General features: G+C 35.6%; 1 protein-coding gene across 1 annotated transcript in view; it reads left to right on the top strand.

The window, feature by feature from the left end:
• USP25 (ubiquitin specific peptidase 25) overlaps nt 1-24114 on the top strand; it is a 144110-nt gene that overhangs the window by 35744 nt on the left and 84252 nt on the right. Inside the window, exons 4-5 of the mRNA XM_011953426.1 lie at nt 8643-8766; nt 22122-22284. The gene's annotated coding sequence lies outside the window, so the exon portion shown is untranslated. The remainder of the gene's footprint in view (nt 1-8642; nt 8767-22121; nt 22285-24114) is intronic.

Raw genomic sequence — 24114 nt, 5'->3', positions numbered from 1 at the left:
ATTTGTGAGCCTTCCTTTAATATTGAAGAAGTAAATGTATTTTCAGTAGTTGGACAATTATATGCCTTTTTGGTGTATTTTTTACCTTTTACTTTTGAGAAAGAAAGGAGACATATCAGGGAAAGCTTGTGCTCTGCATAAAAAAGAGTTTAGAAGTCGTATACCTGATGTCTTTATATTACTTGATTACATTCCATACTGTAATTCTGTTGAATTCTGGGAAAAAGCCCAAATCATTTGTACTATGATTAGCAAACATTCTAGGTAGCTTTTTTTATTATTTGGATATCCTGTCCAGATCAAATACTATAGATTGTCAAATGAGTACCTCTTGTCCCTGGCGTAAATTGAGAATAAAATTGTTTTGGAGTTTTGCTGTCAAAAACACAAATAAAAATGAGACCAGTACATAGTGCCAGGTATTGAGCATTATAGATGTGATTAGCAGTCAGAGGAGAGATTCTGCCAAGTTTTTGTGTCATGGCAAACTCTGTCATAGACATGACCATACAGGGTTTTCGCCCAATTTGAAATCTAATAGTAACGCTTTTTATTTTGTGACCATTAAATTCTTTGGAACATTTTTAAAACAGGAAAAAAACAGTATATGCTCTCCAGAACAAGATTTGCTACAATTGAGTGATCAAAAGATAAGAGGAATTTGGGTAGGTAATTTTAACACAGAAAGTAATGCCACATATTGACTTAAGTTTTAGAGAAATTGGTATAAGACTTGGAATGAGTGTTAGGTGGTAAGACTCTTGAAACATCTATAAGCCATGTTTTTTTTTTTTTTTTTTTCTAAAACACCTTGAATTATTTGGAAAGATGACATAGAAAGGGAGGAAAACCTGGAGGTTCTATCCTAGAATTCTAGTTATGGCTATCTTGCTTGGCTACAGTAATAGTGATTTAAACTGTGATAAATAGATCCAATTCTAGTGCTTTTATTCTTAGGATGATTCCCCTATGCTAAAAAGTTTAAGATATTATTAATTGAACACTGATACTTTTCCCACTGCCCAGGTAACTTCAGTTTTTCCCTAGGAATTTCTAAGATGTAAAACGGTTTTTGATGACTCACAGAAAGTCAAGATGAAGCCTAAAACGTGAGATGCTAAATGGTGTGAAAATTAGGTCCAACTGATAGGTGCAATTAGATGCTTCAGATTGATTAGATGCATTTTGTTAGATATGAACTGCAGAATGACTTGTATAACTCGATTTTTCTTCAGTTTTGGGTTAGGATGATAGCCATGGTCTTTGTACTTTTGTTGACTAACATGGGAGATTAATTTTACTTGTTTTCACAATAAAAAGTGAAAAACAGTAGAATTAATGACAAAACTCTGGAATGACTCCCTTACTACTCATTTTCCTTACTTACCAATGCTGCCACTGTGATTTTAGCAGCTATTATTAGAAACAGAACTAGACCATTTAAAGCTGAGCTGTTCAATATAGTTGCCGCTAGTCACACGTGGCAATTAAAATGAAATAATATTGAAATTCCGTTTCTCAGTTGCACTTGAAATGCGTAATTCTGGTGGCTACCAGATCAGTGCAGATAATGCAGCATTTCCATCATCACAGAAAGTTCTAATTTACAACACTCTGTTAGAGAATCTGAATTTAACAGTGAGAAAATAGGAAAAGTAGGAACATCTGAAGGAAGCTGAGAGCAAGGGAGAATAGGAGAGTGGAGTGGGAAACACTTTATATTGTTTATGTCTTCTGGCTTTGAAGATTCTTGCAACATGATACCTTACTATGCTGTCTGCCCTTTCACTTGAAAGGTGTTGAATAGATGGAGGATATGTTCTCATCTTCTGATCAGTGCCACTGTGAAGATGACTCACCAGTGTTTAGCTCTATTCCCTATTTCTGTAACAAATATTTATGATATGTTCTCATCTTCTAATCAGTGCCACTGTAAAGATGACTCACCAGTGTTTAGCTCTATTCCCTATTTCTTTAACAAATACTTATTGTCTAATATATAGCAAGTACTTTCCTGGATCATTAAGAAACCAGAGTCTCAGTTTACATAGAAGGAAGACAGTACACAGTAAACAAACAGTATCAGATAGTAATAAGTAGTCCCTGAAGAACCGTGGACCTGGAGGTAGACAAAGAAGGTGGTGGGGGTGTGCTTGTGGGCTGGGCATAGGATAATATGTGATTTTAGGTAGTGTGGAAGAGCTCATATTTGTACAGACACCTGAACGAAGTGTGAGCATGAACTTTTTGGCTTTCTGGAAGTTGTGCATCCCAGGCCAGGGCCTGATGCAGCAGTGTGTTGGCCCTCGAGATGAGTGGTGAGGACACAACGTTGTTGAAGCTGAATGAGTGAGGGTAGGAGTGGCAGCATTCTCGTTTCTGATCTCTTGCTGCACATCCTGATGTTCATATTTGCCTTTCTTTCTTAAGGGTATTTCTATTCTTCTCGTGGTCCAGGGTTTTGTTTTGTTTTTTTTTTCTTTTCATAGCTCTTCTATCAATCTCCCAAAACAACCATTTGGTTTGCAGATCTGTCAGTTTTTATCTGTAGACTTTTCCCTTCAGTTACTCCTGCCCTGCTACATATTCTTATTGCAACTCTTCTCAAACTTCACTACCCAGTTTTTTTCTGCTCTTACACTCCATTACTTAGAAATCTTTGCTGACAGTAAATATAAACTTGGCTTATTTTTTTCAAGTATTTCCCATAGGTTTATTCTATATAGATAAGGAAAACAGTGGAATAACTCTTTTTTTCCTTTTGAATTCAAAATCTTTACATATATAATAGTTCAACTAGATTATGGGCCAAGTAGGCTTTTGTGAACTTACTTAGAAACCTGAGGTTCAAGTAAGATTCACTTACATAATTCACATTCCCATTTAATATAATATTTCCATGGGAAAGTGAATTATGAGTTAGGAGCAATGCACATATTATGTTTGAAGTCTAGTTCATTGATAAGTTGATGACTAGCATGTATTTTGGAGTTAGCAGAGAAATGTTTGGTAGTTGGTGTATAAGTTTTACTCAAATGGTATTCCTTTGAAAGTGAAAGATTTAGTAGGATGAGTATCATGTTTTGGTATATATTTCTGATTTTACAGGAAAAATGTTTTAATTTGGACTCTCTTAAAAATGTAGATTGCTGCTTAGATGCATTTGTAACATGATTTTATACAGTGACACCCAGCTAACTCTTCCCATGTGTGTGCTATTGAATTGTGTTCACGCCAATACTAGAGGGAGGGTTGGTTACAAATAATGTTTTTAGTGTTTTACCAAGGTCTTGCCTTGACACAGATATGAAAGTATTAATAATGCTCTAGCATTGAGATGTAAGTTTTACGAAGGCTAATTTTTTATAACTGATTTTTATCAGTTAGAAGCTGTTTACAGCCAGACTTATTGTTTCTTTTGTAAGCATTTGAGAATATTGAGCGCTAGTTTTTATTATAAATTGATAATTCATTACATGTTTTACACAAATCATTATTCCACTAAGTCCAGAAAAAGAATAAATTGGATTTAACCAGTCTGTTGAAATAACATTTTACTTTCATTTACTGGTCTTAAAATTACATGAATTTGGTATGTGAGGTATCTTTCAGGATTGCATTTGATATGTGAGGCATATTTCAGGATCGTATGTGAGGACCGTATATGAGGGATCTTTCAGGATTCAGCTATCTTTCAAGATTGTCATATTGTTCTAAAATACCCTATGAAAAGAAGCAGCTTTATGGAGTAATAGGAAGATCATGGAGAAAATTGCTACAATTACAATGAAATTAAAATAATAAATCTCCTCCATTGCTTAAAGGAAAAAGTCCCAGCTTTTCAGTTAAGGACCATTAGTCTCTGGTCTCAACCAGCTTTTCCAGCATTAAAGACTACTATTCCTCTATACCCCTAGGGATTGGAGGCTCAGATTCCCAGCTGGGGTACAGGTGTGCCTATATACTGAACCCTTCGCTATCGGAGCTGCTAGGAGAGGCTAGAGTAGCTGGAGCCATTTAGTGTGGTCATTCTAGCCACAAGCAGCTTTATCCTTTTACAGCCATGTAAGGTACAAGATACGCAAGGATGCAAGGGCAAGGAAGATAATGTGAACGTGTATGGCTAGCCAAGTTGGGGGTGGGGGCAAAATGGAGAGTGAATATTCTATCTAAAGAGAGCTGCTGCTGCTGCTACTACTACAACACTAGCTTTGTCAAAATGATTATTGCCATGCAGGGATCATGTAACCAGGTTTTCTGATTTTTTTTTTTCCTCCCGGAGCATGAGGGAAGAAACTGTACACATACAGTCTCCTAATCTTTATCTTTTGCCAGTTATTTCAGATATTTTTAAATCACATTGTAAAAACCAAAGAAAACCATTTTCAATTATGATTTGTTTCATAAAAAACATTTATGTCTAAGAACATGGAATAGATGGTGATTTTTGTTATTTTTGCTCTCAGGACCCCTTTACACTCATAAAAGTTATTGAGGACCTCAGAGCTTTTGTGTACATAAAATTTACTGTTTTAGAAATTAAAACTAGAAAAGCTTAGGCTATTAATTCATATTAAAATATCAATCTGTTATGTTTGAATAACATATTTTATGAAAAATACATTTTCTGAAACAAAATGGTGAGAAGAGTACATTGCTTTACATTCTTGCAAGTCTTGAATGTCTGCCATGTTAGAGGAAAACTCCAACGTGCTTCTGAAGGTTTGCATTCTGTTGCGGTAAGTTGTTTTGGTTGAAGTTTGTGAAGAAAATCTGGCTTTACACAGATAATAATTTAGAAAAGGGAGGAGTATTTTAACTGATTATCAGATAATAATGGATATTCTTTTTAATGCTCTACCCAAACTTAACAGATGGTCATTTCTTAAAGATTAGGTGTGATGTGGAATTCGAAATCTCATCAGTTATTCTATAGTGGTATTAATGACCTTTTCATATTATGTTACATTAAAATCCGTTAATGTTTCTTGCTTTTTGAATGGATCTTTTACCTATGCATGATTTTGTAACACTGTGCATTGGTAATTTGAAAAGATTTCTTTTTAAATGCTTGAAGAATGTCTACTATAAGAAAAAGTTGAATTTGTTAATATCACCACTCATATACAAGCCTTTAAGTATTGAGAAGATATCAGGCTCACACTGGTAGAAACAGGTTTTTCAAAGTTTAGATTTTTACTTGAAAATTCCATACTAATCATTGTCAACAGATACATTTGTTTTCCCTAGAGCAACAGGCTCACTTTTTTTCTCAGACAACATCTGCTAAATACTGAAGTCTGAATAATTCTAGTTTGTAGTTTGTTAGTTTTCCTTTTAAATAAAAATTGCATTCCATGGGAAAAATCAGTTGAGCTGTAACTCATTTTGCACTAGTTATTAGCAACAGCATACTGTGGCTATATCGCAGAAGTACTTTATGTGTACTTCGTATGTTAGAATTAAGCATAAATCAAGGTTTGAGATTTTATAAAATTAGGTTTAATCTTTTCGTCAAGAACATAATTCTAAAAGAAACGGACTTGGCTTCTGTTTAAAACAGTGAGTGTGTGTCTTTTTGACTAATACAATGAATTACACAACTTGGTGCTGCTGCCTTGATTTGTGCTAAGATGCTGCAGTTTCATTCAATATTGTTTTGCATCATTAGTGCAAATGTGACTACAGTACAAAAGGCAAATAATATCTGAGTATTATTATTTTTTTATTGGAGGACCTTCCTCCCTTTTTTCAGAGGGGCCCTGGGGACCCCAAGGATCAATGGAACATATTTGAAGAACTGCTAGCAAGGCAGAAAGACCACTGGATTTAAGAGTTAGAAGACTTAAATTTTGAAGCCTGTGCACCATTCTGTCTTCTTATGATGTGCATCATTTCTCAGAACTTCAGTGATTTCATTTATAAAATACGTTGGGGGGAAAAAACACATCTTTTTTTTTTTTTTCTTTTTTGTTGCTTGAATTACAATGATAAATTAGGAAAAGGTGAAGTGTAAGTTGTTGCTATTTTTAAATTAGTTTTGGCTGTAACCCATTTGTTTTACTTTTCAGTCATGATACAGTAAACATTCTAGAAATTTTCAAATAAAGAATTTAATACAGGGGAGATTAGGTTCTTTAAAAAAAATCACTGGAAGTACTAGAGGAAAGCTCTAGCTCAGCCTTTTGCAGGACTGATCAGTTAGGGAAGCTGCTACTTCTGTCACAGTTAGGAAAGCGGCCTCTAGGACTACTGAGTTCAAGAACATACTTCTATAGCTGCAGCCCAGGAAACAGGAAGCCGAGATTAGGTAATTGCCACTGAGCTATGCCTGGAAGTTGGAATACAAAGTCTAGTTGCCATTTATATTCCATCTCTTGACATTCTTAAAGCTGGAAATTGGAGCCTGGAATACTGCTGTGGAACAACTTAAATCTTTTCAATCACACTAGAGAAAACAGCCAGAGGCAACAGGATAATGGCTTCCCCCCATCACTCTGCCTTCCGTATCTCATGTTAGTGCATTCTAATGGATGAGGCCTAAATTTCATCCAAAACCCTAACTGCCAGTGAATAAGGAAGATAGTTTTTCTGTTTTTTTTTTTTTTATGTTTAGTTTCTGTAGTTGAAGAAAGTAAACTTAGGAGAATGAGATAATGGAATCTGACTGCTGATTAATCACATACCTAAACCCTGTTTTTCTGCTTCTCTGTGATTTTCAAATTGTTTCCACTTTTCATTATCCTTTCATTACTTACCTAAGTTCTAGCCATTTTAATAAACAAGATAGCTTTCATATTTATGAGGCATTCCATACCTTTTTTTCCTCGCTGCTTCATCAGTATTTATGCTCAACTGTCCAGTTCTGGGTTACACTCATCTTCAGCTGTGGTCTGGGTGGGCTTGGATTTTGTAACCAGACTTATAAAACCTTTGGCCTGCTGTTGTCTGTAAAGTGATTCACCATTTCAATTACTATGCTATATAAATCTTTCACATTTTATTTGCTTGAATTTTTGGGGGGGCTGTACTTAATATACTTTTGTGAAGTTTTATTATAATCTCTAAAGACATTAAAAAAGGCACCACTGCTTCCTTCCATGATCAGGTATTCTTTCTAATATTTTAAATCTTCTTACAAGCTACTATTTAGAGAACCTGTGGAGAAAAATAGAAGTAGACTCTGGAAAACATCAATATATATTACGTTTTTCATTAAATATGTAATATGCTTTTCTAGCATCTATGTAAAACCTTATAGCCGTATGGTAAAATAAAGCCACCTTATCCATCCTCTATCCTCTTTGTTTTTTTTTTTCCTCTTCTAAAGTTGTATGATTACAAAGAAAACATTTTTAACATGTCTAAAATACACCAGCCTGGGCAACAAGCAAAACCTTGTATCTACAAAATATTAAAAAGAAAATTAGCCAAGTGGTGCATGCCTGTAGTCCTAGCTGCTCTGGAGGTTGGGGTGGGAGGGAAGATCACTGGAGCTCAGGAGTTTGAGATTGCAGTGAGCTATGATCATGCCACTGCCCTCTAGCCTGGGTGACACAGTGAGACCCTGTTTCTAAAAGATAAAATACAAATAAGTAAAATGAAGGCAAAACATGTCCAAAATACAAATAAGCATAATCCCAACCATGAAAAGATAATAACAGATAGTTTCTGTTTCTGATCATATTGTTCTGATCATAATCGCCTATTACCACTTCCCTACTTAACAGTATACTATGGTTTCTATCATTGTTTAAATGATAATGGGAGTATTTATCATTGGCATCGTCTGGGGGAAATTGACCAATATATATTGGGAAATTGGATTAAAAGTCATTTTTATTGAAGGCGGTATTAGTTGTAACCTTTATTCTTTGGAAAAAGAATTAATACTTAATAGCATCAAGGCCATTATTTTCTGTTAGAAGAGGGCTAGTTTCATTCACTTGTATATTTCTTCATTTTTGTGAAATGAGAATCTTGTTTTAAATTAAAAGGACTGCATATTTATTAAATAATTCAGATTGTGTAGAAGTATTTAAATAGAAAATAAAAGATTCTTATACTTCCTCCTCCTATAACTTTTTTCCTCAGAGTTAACCACTGTTAATAGTTTGGCACATTCTTCCAGAATTTAAAATATGTGTATGTAAATGTACATCTGTGGTCAGTTTCTGAAACATCAATTTTTGAGGGCAAATTGTTAATTACTGTAATCTGGTAATGTCTAGATGGTAGTAGTATGGACAGAATGTAATGTGTATGTAATTGGGTTAACTTCAGAAAGCAGAAATGTAAATGTTTAATTGTATTGATTTCAATTTTTGTTGATAAACCGTTCTCAGCAGTCTCTCTGCTTATTAGCTTTTAATAAGACCTCATAGTAAATATGGAGATTTTCTGCAGTGAAATATATTTCTACTTACTGCTTTAGGTATATTTTATCAAAAAAATCATCCAGTTACTGAGTATAACCAGTTAAAAATGTGTTTACATTTATTTTTAGATAGGCTTTTAGAAATACAAAATTAGTTGGTACTGACTGGTTTAAATAGTATTATTGGATGTAACATCTCCATAATAAGAATTACCTTTCATTTTGTTTTACTTTTAATTTTGAGAAAGATAGTTTTGCTTTTCAGATGTGATTGATCTCACTGGAGATGATAAAGATGATCTTCAGAGAGCAATTGCCTTGAGTTTGGCCGAATCAAACAGGGCATTCAGGGAGACTGGAATAACTGATGAGGAACAAGCCATTAGCAGGTAAAAACATAATTTGTATAAAGCAGATATAAGTACTTTTAAAAATAGAAATCATTAATTGGGTTAAATTAATTTTAAGAGGTAATAAGATATACTTTGTTACTCTAAACTAGTAATATGCTTGTGTATTTTAAAATTTTATGTAATGAAAATCTTCATATTTAGTTGTGATTGCAATTGGGTTTAGATTTTTAAGATTTTGGGTTGGTGTTATGAGGGATTACATTTAGGTACATATTTTAATATTTTTTTCATTTTTTTGTCCTCTAATCTTTTTTGGATGCACTGTTCAGTTTAGAACAATTTATAGCAAGGGTTAGCATCCTTTATCTGTAAAGGGCTAATAGTAAATATTTTTGGCTTTGTTGGCTATAGGGTTTCTGTTATAGCTATTCAGCTCTAGTGCCATAATGCAAAAGCAGCCATAGCTAATACATAATATAATGAGCTTGGCTGTATCCTAATAAATCTTGGTGTATAAAGGCAGCTAGTTGAATTTGTCCCCTCAACTGTGGTTTGCCCACCTCTGATCTATAGTATAATAATATGTTTATATATTTTTTTCAAATAAATGGGCAGGGCTCCAAGATGTGTGCTAGAATGCTGTTTTTAATTTAATAACCAAAACTTTTTAGCTTGAAACAGTTCGATTCATCTAAGGACTAAAAAATACATTTGGTTTTCATAATACCTCTAAAAATGGAGATACAATAATTTAATAAACCATTAAATTATAACTAACTGTAATCCTCCAAAGAACTATTTGAAGGTAGTGGTAACTCTATGTTACTGCAGAAGAAATTTAGCTTGCAAGAGGTTAAATGCTTTTTCCAAAGGCACACAGCTCAGATGCGTCTTATGACTTTAATGCTCTGTTCCTTTAACATAGTCCTTTGGTAACAGAATGTACCAAATTTCTCAGGTAATTTTCCTTGGCACAATATCAATAGGATATTTCTTTCCAAGTAATCAAAGATTACTATATGGCAGGAAATGTTTCAAAATGCTATATTTAGCAAAGGTATATAATTTTTTATCATAGTGCGACTTTTTAGTGTCTTTAAATGTTACTTTGGAAACTACTTTGTAAGACATTATATTATGTAAAGACTTAATTAAAATCTATTGTCTGCTGGGCGCAGTGGCTCAGGCCTGTAATCCCAGCACTTTGGGAGGCCAAGGCAGGCGGAACACGAGGTCAGGAGATCGAGACCATCCTGGCTTACACGGTGAAACCCCGTCTCTACTAAAAATACAAAAAAATTAGCCGGGCGTGGTGGTGAGCTGTTCAGGAGGCTGAGGCAGGAGAATGGGATGAACCCGGGAGGCGGAGCTTGCAGGGAGCCAAGATTGCGCCACTGGACTCCAGCCTTGGCGACAGAGCGAGACTCCGTCTCAAAAAAAAAAAAAAAAAAAAAAAATCTTTTGTCCCCCTCATTAGTTGTGGCTAATATTTATTGCCAGGAATTTTAAATGAAAACCAAAGAATACGTAGTTAGGCTTGTTTTCTGAAGCATTTGAGAAATTCTGTGAATTGGGCTTTTTCTTTTTCTTTTTAAAACGTGTATTGCAATACATAATTGTCTTGAATAATTATAAAAGTTGATAATACTTAAACTTTGAGAAATATTTTAAATACAAACACATGAGTTGGATTTCATATGTAAGGGGCATGATTTTATGTGAAAAGGGTTATGAAAAGAATGTATACTTGATACAAATACTATTTTTTAAATTATACTTTTGTTTATATGAATCTATATGAGCATGAGTATAAAATGTATGTGAGTTTATATACCCAATTAGTATCAGTAGTTCTATTATGTGTTTTCTAATTAAAACAACATGTACTAATTATGTAATAAAAGTAAGATAATATAAAAAGGGATGAAGGCTGTTCCTAATTTGATACTCAGTTCAATGTATATGTTGTATTATTGTTTTGGATAGTTTTTTTTATCCAAAATGGCAAAACAAAATCTCTGCAGATAATGCTTTTTTTCATTCTAGGTCTTTTACATTTTAATATAATTTAAAAATAGTAAATATTTAGTAGATATTATTATTGTAGGTGACATAGAGATTTGGCATAGTGTAACATGCCATAAAACTATACTCCTTAGAAGTAAAAGAGGCATATTAATTATGTGTAAATTCAATAACCCGTAGTGAACAAATGGGTGTTCAATGCAAAATATGCATTTAATAAACTCATATGTAAATCATGTTGTATTAGAAAAAGGGCATGTGGAGAGTTCTAGCTAAACATTATCAGAGATATATTTGCTCCTATGGGTTTATTAAGGTATAGAACTCTAAATTCAAAAGAGAAAATGATGCATTTTAAAGGAAGACATTTATATATTATGCTAAAAGTAAATTAACTCCTTCTTCATTACTGAAGTTCATATAGGGAAAATCTTTGCAAATAAAATTCCAGAATCATTTGCTTATTATATTTTAATAGAGATAATTTAATGTGAAGTTACACATTAGGATACTACATTGTGTAGAATTAGATGAGATAAAGCCTATCTTTTTACATCTTAGAATCCTGTGTTTAGACATTTATATATTTCATGATAAAATTTTTTAAGTAGAACGTTTTTAAAGTATTTATATACTTTTTAGTGTCAGAATTGGATGTATTTATTATCTCTTGATTGTCACTTCCAGGACACAAGTGGAATAGGGACAGTTGAAATTTGTTAATAAACTACATTGTGACTGGTTTGTGTCTATAGTATATTTCTTGTGAAAATGGCTTGCCTCATGAAATAACTTTGAAGTGCCTCATTAGAAGATAGTGCTAAGTTTTCTAGCTAAAATTGTTACAAAGAGCATGCACCTTCAACTATTTCAAGAAATGGTTGATTGCAGATTATCTTTTTTCCTCATTACTTCTGTGTTTCAGCTAGTTATTTCTTATTATCTTCAGCCTGGAGTTGCCATTGGGGAAAGAAAGAAGGATCATGTCCAGGAATAGTCAGGGTAGAATTCTGAATTATTAAAATAGGTCTGTATAACGCCTGCATTTTTTATCCTTATCATTACTGAGGAAGCAGCTGTGAAGGGGAACTGCCTAAAGATGGTGTGTGAAACAGGAGTAGATGAGGGAGGCAGAGTTAGAAATCTTTTAAAATTCATCTTTAAGGAGGATTTCAGTGCTCAATAATACCAGATACTTGTGGATGCTAAGGAGCATGGAAGGGCCATCTAATAACCATCAAGGTGCATTATGTCAGGTTATAGATGGCCTGGAAAAGTAAGAAATATGACACAGATTAGTTTCCGGGGCCACAAGGTTGTGGCTGTAGGTGACTGATGAACAGCAACAGTGCAACTTGAAAAAGTATCAGCAACAGTGAGGTACCACTGATATCCCCAGGAAGAGGGGTCAACTGGCCGACGTAATCAGTCTGTCCAGGTGGCAGGAGCCACACCCCATGCAGTCAGATACACAGGTCAGCTTTTGGTAGGAGTCACATGTCTGACAAGTCGTGGTAGCCTCTGTGTTAGAAACATAGAGTTCTTTAATGTGTACTTTGCATATGATTGCAGATGTGATTCTGTTTTGGGTATTATGATTGTGGCAGGGGTGGTGGTCTGGGTTGTGCAAGTTTGATCAAAGCTTTATTCTGTTCATCTCATTGAAGAACACATTAGAGCATTCATCCATCACAGTGGCTAAAATTAAAAAGACTGATGGGAAGTGATGTCAGCAAGATCACCGACTAGAGTTGCTTGGCTCTCATCCCCCTCGTGAAAAGGAACCAGAACAATAAATAAGTTTATTTTATCTGGAGTGACTGAGGAAATGCACTGGAGAGCACCAGGAGAACGGCAAAGTCCCTATGGAGCATAGAGTCAAGAATAGCTCCACAGGGAGGAGAGCAAAGTATGCTGTCTCTGCCATACTGTCTCCCCTGCCAGGACTGAATCGGAGCCGGGGATTCCTCTTCTAGGAAGGAGGGTAAGCTGGGAATCATCAGAACTCATCACCGCCACAGATGCCAGCAGTCACTGCTATAAGAGAGTTCCCCAGTCCTCGCAGGTCCCAGGTCCAGCATAAACAGTTGCTGAAAGTACATGTGGCTGCATTCCCCCAGAGCAGGAACCTTTTTGACACTCTGCACCCCTGCAATCCGAGCAGCTGAGGGATGGCACAACTGTGATGAAACCAAGCCCACATCTGGAGTGCTTCTGACTTGGAGGCCGGTAGCCACTCTGTATCCCAGAGGCATTGCCTTCTTTCCGCAAAGTTCACACAAGTGCCTCTAGCATTAATATTCTGGCTACTTGGAGCCTAGGCTCAAAGTTACTACTGGGGCCCTGATGCCTAAACCCACAAGGCTGCCTATTACCCAGGGAAGCAGGTGGGCCTGCATGGCAGGGCAGCCCTGTGCAGCCACTAGACTAGTGTACACCTGTCCCTGGCCCAGTAGCTGGCCTGGAGGTGGCCCCACCCCAAGGGAGAGAGTAGTTTACAGCTAGTGGGCCTGCGTGAACTTGCTCCCAGCTTGAACAGCTGGCCCAAAGGTTGTCTGCTTGTATCACTGGAGGATTCTGCACAGCTGCTGGGCCACAATTGCCTGCCTTTAGTCCAGTAGCTGGTTTGGAGGCATTCTATCCACAGCTCAACCCTGCATCACCAGAGTCACGCACAGCCTCCAGACCTGCATGCATCTACCCCTGGACTGATAGCCAGCCCAGCAGTAACCCTGCCATTCAGGAAAGACCATCGTACAACCTTTCTGGCCTGCTGTATCAGCATGTGCCTGGCCAACAACCAGCCTGTTGCCCCCAACTCCAGAAAAACCATGCCACCACAGTCATGGTCTCCTGCACACTAGGTCACTGAGATAATCACGGACATCGCAGGTGAGGATTCCAGCTGAATAATGTGTATAGAGACCACACTGCTGAGTCCACCCTGAACCAAAGCCAACACACCATTTCCAATCAGCACGCTAGGCCCCATCAATAGGAAAAAGCCTCTTCTTATGAAAGCTGCTCATTAAAATTGGAAAAAGCAATTGTTCATTAGATGCACAGATACCAACATAGAGACAGAAGAATCATGAAAAAGCACGGAAACCTGTCACCTCCAAACCTGGTGTCCAAACCTGGCACCACAATGCACCTTAAACCTTTCGATTTAGTAACAGAATCGAAAGAAAAGAATATTTATTAAATGCATGAAAAATAATTCAAAATAATGACATTAAAGAAACTTCTGAAATGTAAGAGAATTCAACAATTTAACGAAATTAATAAAAAAATTCATGAGCTGAGTGAGAAACTGAACAAAGATATTACGGAGAGAAACAAAACAGAAATCTTGGAGCTTGAGGAATTCAGTGAATGAAATAAAAAAAAAAAAAACAATTGAGAGCCACAGTAGCAGACTAGAACAAGCAGAATAATGCATTTCTGAACTTGAAGACAGATCTTTTGAAATAACACAGTCAGAAGAAGAAAAAAAAAGAAAACCAAAGAATGAAGAAAGCCTATGGGACTTACCAAACACCGTTAAGCAAATCTATATTCATATTATGGGAGTGCCAGAGAAAGAAGAAGTGAAGAAAGGCATAGACCACCCATTTGGTTAAATAGATTGTGTGTTCTCTTCTTCACTTCTTGGAAGAAAGTATTGGGAAGTTATGGACATCTAGGAATAAAAAGATCCCCAATAAAATTCAACCCCCCAAAATCCTCTCAAAAGTACACAATTCTAAAAGCTGTAAGACAAAAACATTACGTCACATATACGGGAATTCCCGTTACACTGTCAGTACATTTCTCAGCAGAGACTGTACAAGACAGGAGAGAGTGGGATGACATATTCACAGTGCTGGGAAAAAAATAAATAAATAAATAAACTGTCAGCAAAGAATATATCCAGCAGTGCTATCCTTAAGAAATGAAAAAGAAATAGAGACGTTCCAGACAAGCAAAGATGACATAATTCATCACCACTAGACTGGTCTTACAGAAACACAGGAAATAATAGGAAATGAAAGAATGATTAATACCTTAAAAATATGTGAAAATGCAAAACTCATCAATATAGGCAAATCCATAATCATATTCAGAATACCCCAGTACTATAATGGTGCTGTGTAATTCCTTCAGTGCTCTAATATGAAGGTTTAAAGTTAAAAAGGTCAGAAACATCAACAGGTACAATTAGTGGCTGAGGAACACATGATAGATAAAGATGTGACTGGGCGCGGTGGCTCGCGCCTCTAATCCCAGCACTTTCGGAAGCTGAGGTGGGCGGATCATCTGAGGTCAGGAGTTTGAGACCAGCCTGATCAACATGAAAAAACCCAATCTCTACTAAAAATACAAAATTAGCTGAGCATGGTGGTGCATGCCTATAATCCAAGCAACTTGGGTGGCTGAGACAGGGGTATCGCTTGAACCCGGGAGGTGGAGGCTGTGGTGAGCCGAGATCATACTCTTGCACTCCAGCCTGGGCGACAAAGAGCGAAACTCCGTTCCAAAAAAAAAAAAAAAAGATGTAAATTATAGCAATCAAAACACTAAACATGGCGGGGTAGGGGGGTGAGGGGAAAAAGTCTAGATTATTTTTGTGTGACCAAAGTTAAGTTGTTATTAGCTTAAAATAGTCTGTTGTGACTATAAGACTCTTTATGTTAGCTCCATGGTAACCACAAGAAAAATTATAGTAGATAGACAAACGAGAAAGGAAACAAAGCTTAGCATTATAGAAAACCACCAAACCATGGAAGTAAACAAGAGGGGAAGAATCAAATGAAGGATCTTCAAAATATTGAGAAAACAAAATAGCATGAGTAAATTATTACTTATCAGTAGTAACCATGAATGTAAGTGGATTAAATTCCCCAATTAAAAAATACAGAGCAGCTAGATGGATTTAAAAAAAAAAAAGACCCAACTATATGTTGCCTACAAGAACATACCTCATCATTAAATATAAACATAGACTGAAAGTGAAGGGATGGACAGAGATACCCCATGCAAATGCAAACGAAAAGTGAGCAGAAGTAGCCATACTTGTACTAGATACAGTAGGCTTTAAGTAAAAAACTGTAAGAAGAGACAAAGTCATTATGTAATAATAAAAGGATCAATTCGCCAAGAACAAAACTGTAAATAAATAAGCACTGAACACCAGAACATCCAAATAGATAAAGAAAATATTATTAGATTTAAAGGGGGAAATAGACTCCAGTACAACAGTAGTAGGGACTTCAGCATCCACTTTTAACAATAGACAAATGATTTAGAAACATGAGACTTAAACTACGCCGTGGACATTTACAGAACATTAACAGCTGCAGAATACACATTCTTCTCAACTGTACATGGAATATTCTCCAGTAAAGATCATATGTTAGAGATGGTATCAGGTATTTTACCAGATCACAACTGTATAAAACTAGAAATCAACAACAAGAAAGACATTAGAAACCAACAAATACATGGAAGTTAATATGCACCTTAATAACCAATGGGTCATTGAAGAAATTAAAAGGGTAATTAGAAAGTTTGCTGGGACAAAGGAGCATGGAAACACATTATACCAAAACCTGTGGGACACAGTGAAACCTGTTCTAAGTGGGAAGTTTATGGCAATAAATGCTTGCATCAGAAATGAAGAAAGATTTCTAATAAACAGCTTAACTGTGCAACTCAGAGAAACTTGAAAAGCAAGAACAAACTAAACCCAAAATTGGTAGAATGGAAATAATAAAGCTTAGAGCAGAAGTAAACAAATGGAGACTAAAAAAGCAGTTCAAAAGATCAGTGAAATTTTTTTGAGAAGATAAACAGAATTAACAAACCTTTAGACTAAGAAAAAAAAAAAAAAAGACTCAAATAAGTAAAACCAGACATGAAAAATGGAACATTACTAATGTATCACAGAATTGGAGGATCACAAGAGACTATTATGAACAACTGTATACCAACAAATTCTAGATATAGAAGAAATGGATAAATTCTTGAACACACAACCTACCAAGATTAAATTGAGGAGAAATGGAAAAAAATAAGCAGACCACAATGAGTGAGAGAATTGAACTACTAAAGCCTGACATAAAAAAAAAGCCCAGTTTCTGATGGCTACATTATTGAAGTCTATCAAACATTTAAAGAGCAACTAATATTAATTCTCAAACTATTCTGGAAAATTAGAGAGTAGGGAATACTTCCAAACTCATTTTATGAGGCCAGCATTACCCTGATTCAAAAACTAGACAAGGATACAACAAAAAGAAAACTACAGGCCAGTATCCCTGATGAACCTAGATGCAGAAATTCTCAACAAGATTCTAGCAAGCCCAGTTCAACAACATATTAAAAACGTCATCCACTGTGATCAGAGTTCATCCCAGAGATGCAGGGATGGTTCAACATACACAAATCAATAAATGTGATACATCACATTAACAAAGAGAACGAAGACCATATAATTTCAGTAGATGCAGAGAAAAGCACATTACAAATTTTAACATCCCTTCATGATAAAAACTCTCAAAATAAATAGAGAAAGTATGTACCTCAACACAATAAAGACCATAGTTGAGAAACCCACAGCTAGTAGTATGCCGAATGGGGAAGAAAATGAAAGCTTTTCCATTAAGATCAAGAACCTAACAAAGATGCACACTTCCAGCAATCCTATTCAACATAGTAATGGAAGTATTTGAGCGGTTAGGCAGGAGAAAGAAATGAAAGACGTCGATATTGGAAAGGAGAAAGTAATCTGTTTTCAGATGATATGATCTTAAATATAGAAAACCCTAAAGAGTTGACCAAAAAACTGCTAGAACTCATAAATGAATTCAGTAAAGTTGTAGGACACAAAGTTAATGTACAAAAATCAGCACTTGTATATGCTAATTGTGAGTTATTTGAAAAATTAAGAAAATTTCATTTACAATAGCTACAAAAAGTCAAGATACCCTAAGAGTAAACTTAAAGAGATAAAAGATCTGAAAACTATAAAACATTGAGCAAAGAAATAGAAGACACAAACAACTGGAAATACATCATATGTTCATGGATTAGAAGAATTAATATTGTTAAAGTGGCCATACTACCTAAAGTCATCTCCAGACTTACTTCAGTCCGTATCAAAATTCCAATGAGCCTTCAGAGAATTAGAAAAGACAATCCCATAAATTCATATGAAACCACAAGAGAGCCCAAATAGCCAAAACAAGCCTGACGAAAGGAACAAAAGCTAGAGGCGTCACTACCTGACTTCCGAATATACTGCTAGAATGTAGTAAGCAAAACAATGACATTGGTGTAAAAAACAGACACGTAGACCAGTGGAACAGAATAGCCCAGAAATAGACACACCTACAGCCAACTGAGTTTTGACAAAACCTGTTACCTGGAGTAAATCTAAGAAATATACAAGAACGTCCATGAAGAAAATGATTAAACATCATTAAGACACATTAAAGAATACATAAATATTTTGAAACGTATGCTGTTTCATGAATTGGAATACTGACCATCGTCAAACTGGTCAGTTCTTCTTAAATAGATTTATGGGTTTAGTTTGATCCCAATTAAAATACCATTAGTTTTGTTTTTGCTTTTTTAGGAAATCAAATGAGATGTCTCCCCCCCCCCCCGCCGTTTTTTTCTTTCTGGTTGATCTATACAGCTTAAAGTATATGCATGTTTCTCAGTGAGTGTAATACTTCCCAAAAAGGGGCTTGGGTGAGCTATAAAGTGGGATATGTTCAGTATTACTGCTATAGGCAATTTAACAACGCAAAACTATAAAATAACACCCTGTCTTCCCCCCAAAGAAAACCACTGTGTAATAAAATTTAATGGAAACGTGAGCATCTACCATATGTAAATGCTTTAAACATTTAGTGTAGTGTGTGGATGGAAAAGAGGCAGCAAAACATTTTGTCATCTTTTTATATTGCTTAATACCAAGGTCATGACCAATTTTGAGAAGATAAAGCAAGGTGATAGGTCAGGCTGGTTTTTGGTTTGTGGCTTATGAGTTTACCCTTCAAACATTTTGTTATAGGCTATCTCTGAGCTCTCTGAGATTTACCTATTTTTTTTTCCTCTACCAGCTGGTAATAACTGGATTTTAGCTATTGCATGCCTTATGCTTAAGAGCTTGGGTGTCATCATTGGAAAGGCCTGGGAGGAACCCTTATGCAGGATTTTGCTTTATAAAAAGTTTGGATTTATGGTGCCAGTACTAGATTACAGAAGGGGATCAGGCATAACAATAGAGCAGTATTTGAGCTAGAGGGTGACTTTTACAATCAGTCAGTCAATCAGTAACCAAGAAGTAGCAGCATTTAATATCTTAATCATCCATTTACTTTAAAAACGTGTTTATCCCTCATTATGTAATGTTCCCTCTAGCAGTAAAGCACATTCTTGTTTCTACTTTTCAGACACTGATTGGAGACACTGGTTAATATTTTTGGCACAGTGATAAGTGTGTTTATTAAGTTCTTTAGGAACCAAGAGGAGATGGTAGGGGGAAAGCTACTGAGGCATGCTGTAAAATTCTGGTGATAAAATATGTTTAAATTAAGAGGGTCGTGAAATCATGGCATTCCCATTTCACCTACATTCTTTTCTTTTGTACCATAATTCTACCATGTGGTTTGGTTAAGGTGTATTATGATAAACCTATTTCTTTAAAACCCGTACTTTTGTTACAGTGAATGATGATATCTGCCATATGACTGAATTGAGCTACTTAGGGAATGGTTATTATTTTTAGATTGTAGGTGACTTTGAGGAGCAATGAGCAATTCCATGCATCTTTTGAACTTTAATCAAAGTTGTTACACTTTGTACCTCATTTGACCTCTGTAAAGAAAGTTGTATAGGAGTGCTGGGAAGATGTTGTCTTGGTTCATATCCTTAACTTTCTTGCCCTTCTAACTTCCTTTTTGGAATGGTGTGACAAATGGTTCAGGCGTTACTTGCTCCTAGAAGTACATTTGAGGCTACACATTCTTGCAAGTTCTGTGTGGGGAGAGAGAAGGCAAAGGAACTAAAAAGCTTACATTATCTCAATATATCAATATGACGTTTCATTAAATATTTTATATGTAAACATACAAATCAAGTGGTGTATATTTTTTGGGAGAGCAGAAGAGGGGCATAAAGGAATTGACTGTATTTAAAACATTTCAGAAGACCTTCCTGGGGTTTAGTAATCGTAGACCCAGATCTGGAATATGAAAAATATACTTAGGGTGTATTGTGCAGAAGTCAGATGTCCTCAAGTTTTCTGTAACTAATGTATATATGAACCATTTCCTGCTTATATCTGCTCTGTTGACATTATTAAGAAGGATTTGTTTCTTGGTATAATTAGTAGTTAAATATAATGACATGTTCATATGCTATAGATTCAGGATTATGTCTGGTTCTTTTAGACTTTTGAGCAGTTTATATTTTAGACTATGCTGTGGAATCCTCTTTTTACATAATTGTTGTCTATCTGCACTGGTACTAGTCAATTGCTGGGTACCTCTTCTATCTCTTACATAGGATCACTGGTACTACTAGTTTTATGGTATTGTTTTTATCTACCTTTTCCAGAACTTACTCCATGTTTTAGTTTATCTCTGACTACCAAGATAAAAATAAGTTGGCTGTATCTAAATTTCTAAATATACATATATATTACAAAAGGAACAAAATTTCCAAATGAGAATACTGCCATTTATAAAAGTCAATATAAAGTTAAATATGCCCTCTATATACCACAGTCTTTTGTATTACAGTTACTTTTTATATACTGTACATTAACCTTTCTTTTTTGAGCATAAACTAGTCTTGTACAAATTCAGTTTGTTCTGGTTATTATTATTCTGCCGAACTGCAATAACTATTAGAAGGTCTTTAGGACCTCCTAGGTCTCCAGTAGGAGAGTCAAGTTGACTCTCTTTTTATCTCTCCCTTGTATTCTTGAAAACTTGTTTCCCGGTAATCGTAGAATGTTGTAGATGTTCCTTGGTTTTCCTCTGCCCCAATTCATCTAAGTAAATGTCTTTCAAGAACTTCTGGCGTCTTTTAGTGAAAAAAGCCGAGTCTGGCGTTGCCTGTGGGAGTTGATTTTTGGGCAGAGAGTAGTGCTGCCCAGTTGGGTCACTCTTAAATGTGACAGAAGTGTGACCTGTTTACTTTTAACTACATGAGTTTACATTTTCACATATCATGTTGTTACCAGTTTTTAAAAAAATGTACGTTTTATTGATTCCCAAAGACTGACTTTTGTATTCACATGGGATATTTTAGTGATATTTTAGATTTCATTGTATCTAATGTCTTGTGGTAAGTATTGATGTTAAGGATAAAATAATATTATTTTGACATTAATCTGATAGGATAAAATCTTTAGGATAAAAATGGTGTAGAATGAATGAGATTTTCTTGATAAACCAAAAAATTGAGGTTCTGGTAATTAACCAGTGGTTCGGACACCTGAATGATGTTTATGGTGATTTGGAATAGTAACTAACTATTTTTTTTTCTCTTTTTTTTTGGCTGAAGCCAAGTAACACATTTCTTGAGCAGGCAGAGTGCTTGGTTAGATCCTATGTGGGAACCAGGGTTTTCCGGTTACGATTATGGTTGCGTTGTTGCGTGCTCAGGAGCAAGAAACATCATTAAGCAAAGTAGCATTACTTTCGCAGGTTCAGATATGCTTAAGATATTCGTAGGTGAGTTTATTTTGGAAAGGTTAACTATATTTTATTATTCTAATAAATATTTCATTAGTTTTTCCCAAAGGCAAACTTTTGGGCAAGGCAGTGAACTGTAGGTTTTCTTTTCCATTACTTGGCTGTCATAGGGACATAGATCTCAAGAATTGAAAGGAATCATAAAGTTTAACTCAGTTAACTTTTTTTTTGTAGAAGAACTAAGTGGTTGGTGGTAAAAGTGCAACTTGTTCAGTTTTTAATGTTTTCTTGATTCAGAGTAATTGTTATAAGAAGTCATTATATTACATTGTGGATACGTGCTTTAATCGTTATTTCTCAGAAAATCCATCGAGGTGCTATATATTCCTGGTACTAAATATCTGACTTGTTGAAATGTGATTTGCTGTACTGTTATATAACACTACCATTTTATGTTTGAAATTTCATTTTTCTTAGGAAGAAAGGCTACACTTCTCTATGTATTAGCATTGACACTGCTAAAACCTCTATTTGAGTAAAGTTAGTATTAAATATTATTTCTTCAAATACATTATTCAAATCTTATGTAATGAAAGTGCTTTTAAAATGTGTGGTATGGCTGGGATATACCATTATATAATGCTGCATTTTTTTCCACCATTGCTTAAGAGTTCTTGAAGCCAGCATAGCAGAGAATAAAGCATGTTTGAAGAGGACACCTACAGAAGTTTGGAGGGATTCTCGAAACCCTTATGATAGAAAAAGACAGGACAAAGCTCCCGTTGGGCTAAAGAATGTTGGCAATACTTGTTGGTTTAGTGCTGTTATTCAGGTAAGGATCTTTCTTTGTTCAGTTCTTATTTGATGTGTATGATAGCTATGGAAAGGGAGTTGGTTATGTTTAAGTTGTGTACTTTAAAGTTTTTAATATACTCTTTAGTCTAATAAACTAGCTTGGGGATTGCCATATCCTCCCATCCCTCTTTCTTTTTGATTTCTAGTATGTGTTTTTTAACTGTAGATCACTACTTGTACCTTTCACTTACTTGGAATCAATTTATCCTTTCTTTCTGCTTTTAGGAATTGTTGGGGTGGAAATAATTTAGTATATATTTCCCTGCAAATTTATGGAAGCATTGTAACCAAGTTTGAAACCAGAGCTGGCTTTTTGTGGGTCAGATCAGATTTATTTGTATATACTAGACAATGTTGTTTATAGAATTATAGACACTTAATATTTTTAATAAGAAGAGGCATTTGTCAGATGAGTAGATTGCAAAAATTTTCTCCCATTCCGTAGGTTGCTTGTTCACTCTGATGGTAGTTTCTTTTGCTGTGCAGAAGCTCTTTAGTTTAATGAGATCCCATTTGTCAGTTTTGGCTTTTGTTGCCGTTGCTTTTGGTGTTTTAGACATGAAGTCCTTGCCCATGCCTATGTCCTGAATGGTACTACCTAGGTTTTCTTCTAGGGTTTTTATGGTATTAGGTCTAACATTTAAGTCTCTAATCCATCTTGAATTAATTTTCGTATAAGGAGTAAGGAAAGGATCCAGTTTCAGCTTTCTACTTATGGCTAGCCAATTTTCCCAGCACCATTTATTAAATAGGGAATCCTTTCCCCATTTCTTGTTTCTCTCGGGTGTGTCAAAGATCAGATGGCTGTAGTTGTGTGGTATTATTTCTGAGGACTCTGTTCTGTTCCATAGGTCTGTATCTCTGTTTTGGTACCAGTACCATGCTGTTTTGGTTACTGTAGCCTTGTAGTGTAGTTTGAAGTCAGGTAGCGTGATGCCTCCAGCTTTGTTCTTTTGACTTAGGATTGTCTTGGCAATGTGGGCTCTTTTTTGGTTCCATATGAACTTTAAAGCAGTTTTTTCCAGTTCTGTGAAGAAACTCATTGGTAGCTTGATGGGGATGGCATTGAATCTATAAATAACCTTGGGCTGATATCCAGAACCTACAAAGAACTCAAACAAATTTACAAGAAAAAAACAAACAACCCCATCAAAAAGTGGGGAAAGGATATGAACAGACATTTCTCAAAAGAAGACATTCATACAGCCAACAGACACATGAAAAAATGCTCATCATCACTCGCCATCAGAGAAATGCAAATCAAAACCACAATGAGATACCATCTCATACCAGTTAGAATGGCAATCATTCAAAAGTCAGGAAACAACAGGTGCTGGAGAGGATGTGGAGAAATAGGAACACTTTTACACTGTTGGTGGGATTGTAAACTAGTTCAACCATTAAGGAAAACAGTATGGCAATTCCTCAAGGATCTAGAACTAGATGTGCCATATGACCCAGCCATCCCACTACTGGGTATATACCCAAAGGATTATAAATCATGCTGCTATAAAGACACATGCACACGTATGTTTATTGCGGCACTATTCACAATAGCAAAGACTTGGAATCAACCCAAATGTCCATCTGTGACAGACTGGATTAAGAAAATGTGGCACATATACACCATGGAATACTATGCAGCCATAAAAAAGGATGAGTTTGCATCCTTTTGTAGGGACATGGATGCAGCTGGAAACCATCATTCTTAGCAAACTATCACAAGAAGAGAAAACCAAACACCGCATGTTCTCACTCATAGGTGGGAACTGAACAATGAGATCACTTGGACTCGGGAAGGGGAACA

Source organism: Colobus angolensis, unplaced genomic scaffold, assembly GCF_000951035.1.
Source record: "Colobus angolensis palliatus isolate OR3802 unplaced genomic scaffold, Cang.pa_1.0 Scaffold360, whole genome shotgun sequence".
Classification (NCBI taxonomy): domain Eukaryota; kingdom Metazoa; phylum Chordata; class Mammalia; order Primates; family Cercopithecidae; genus Colobus; species Colobus angolensis.
The sequence above is the reverse complement of the archived record's forward strand: the minus strand, read 5'-3'. Positions and strand labels throughout refer to the sequence as shown.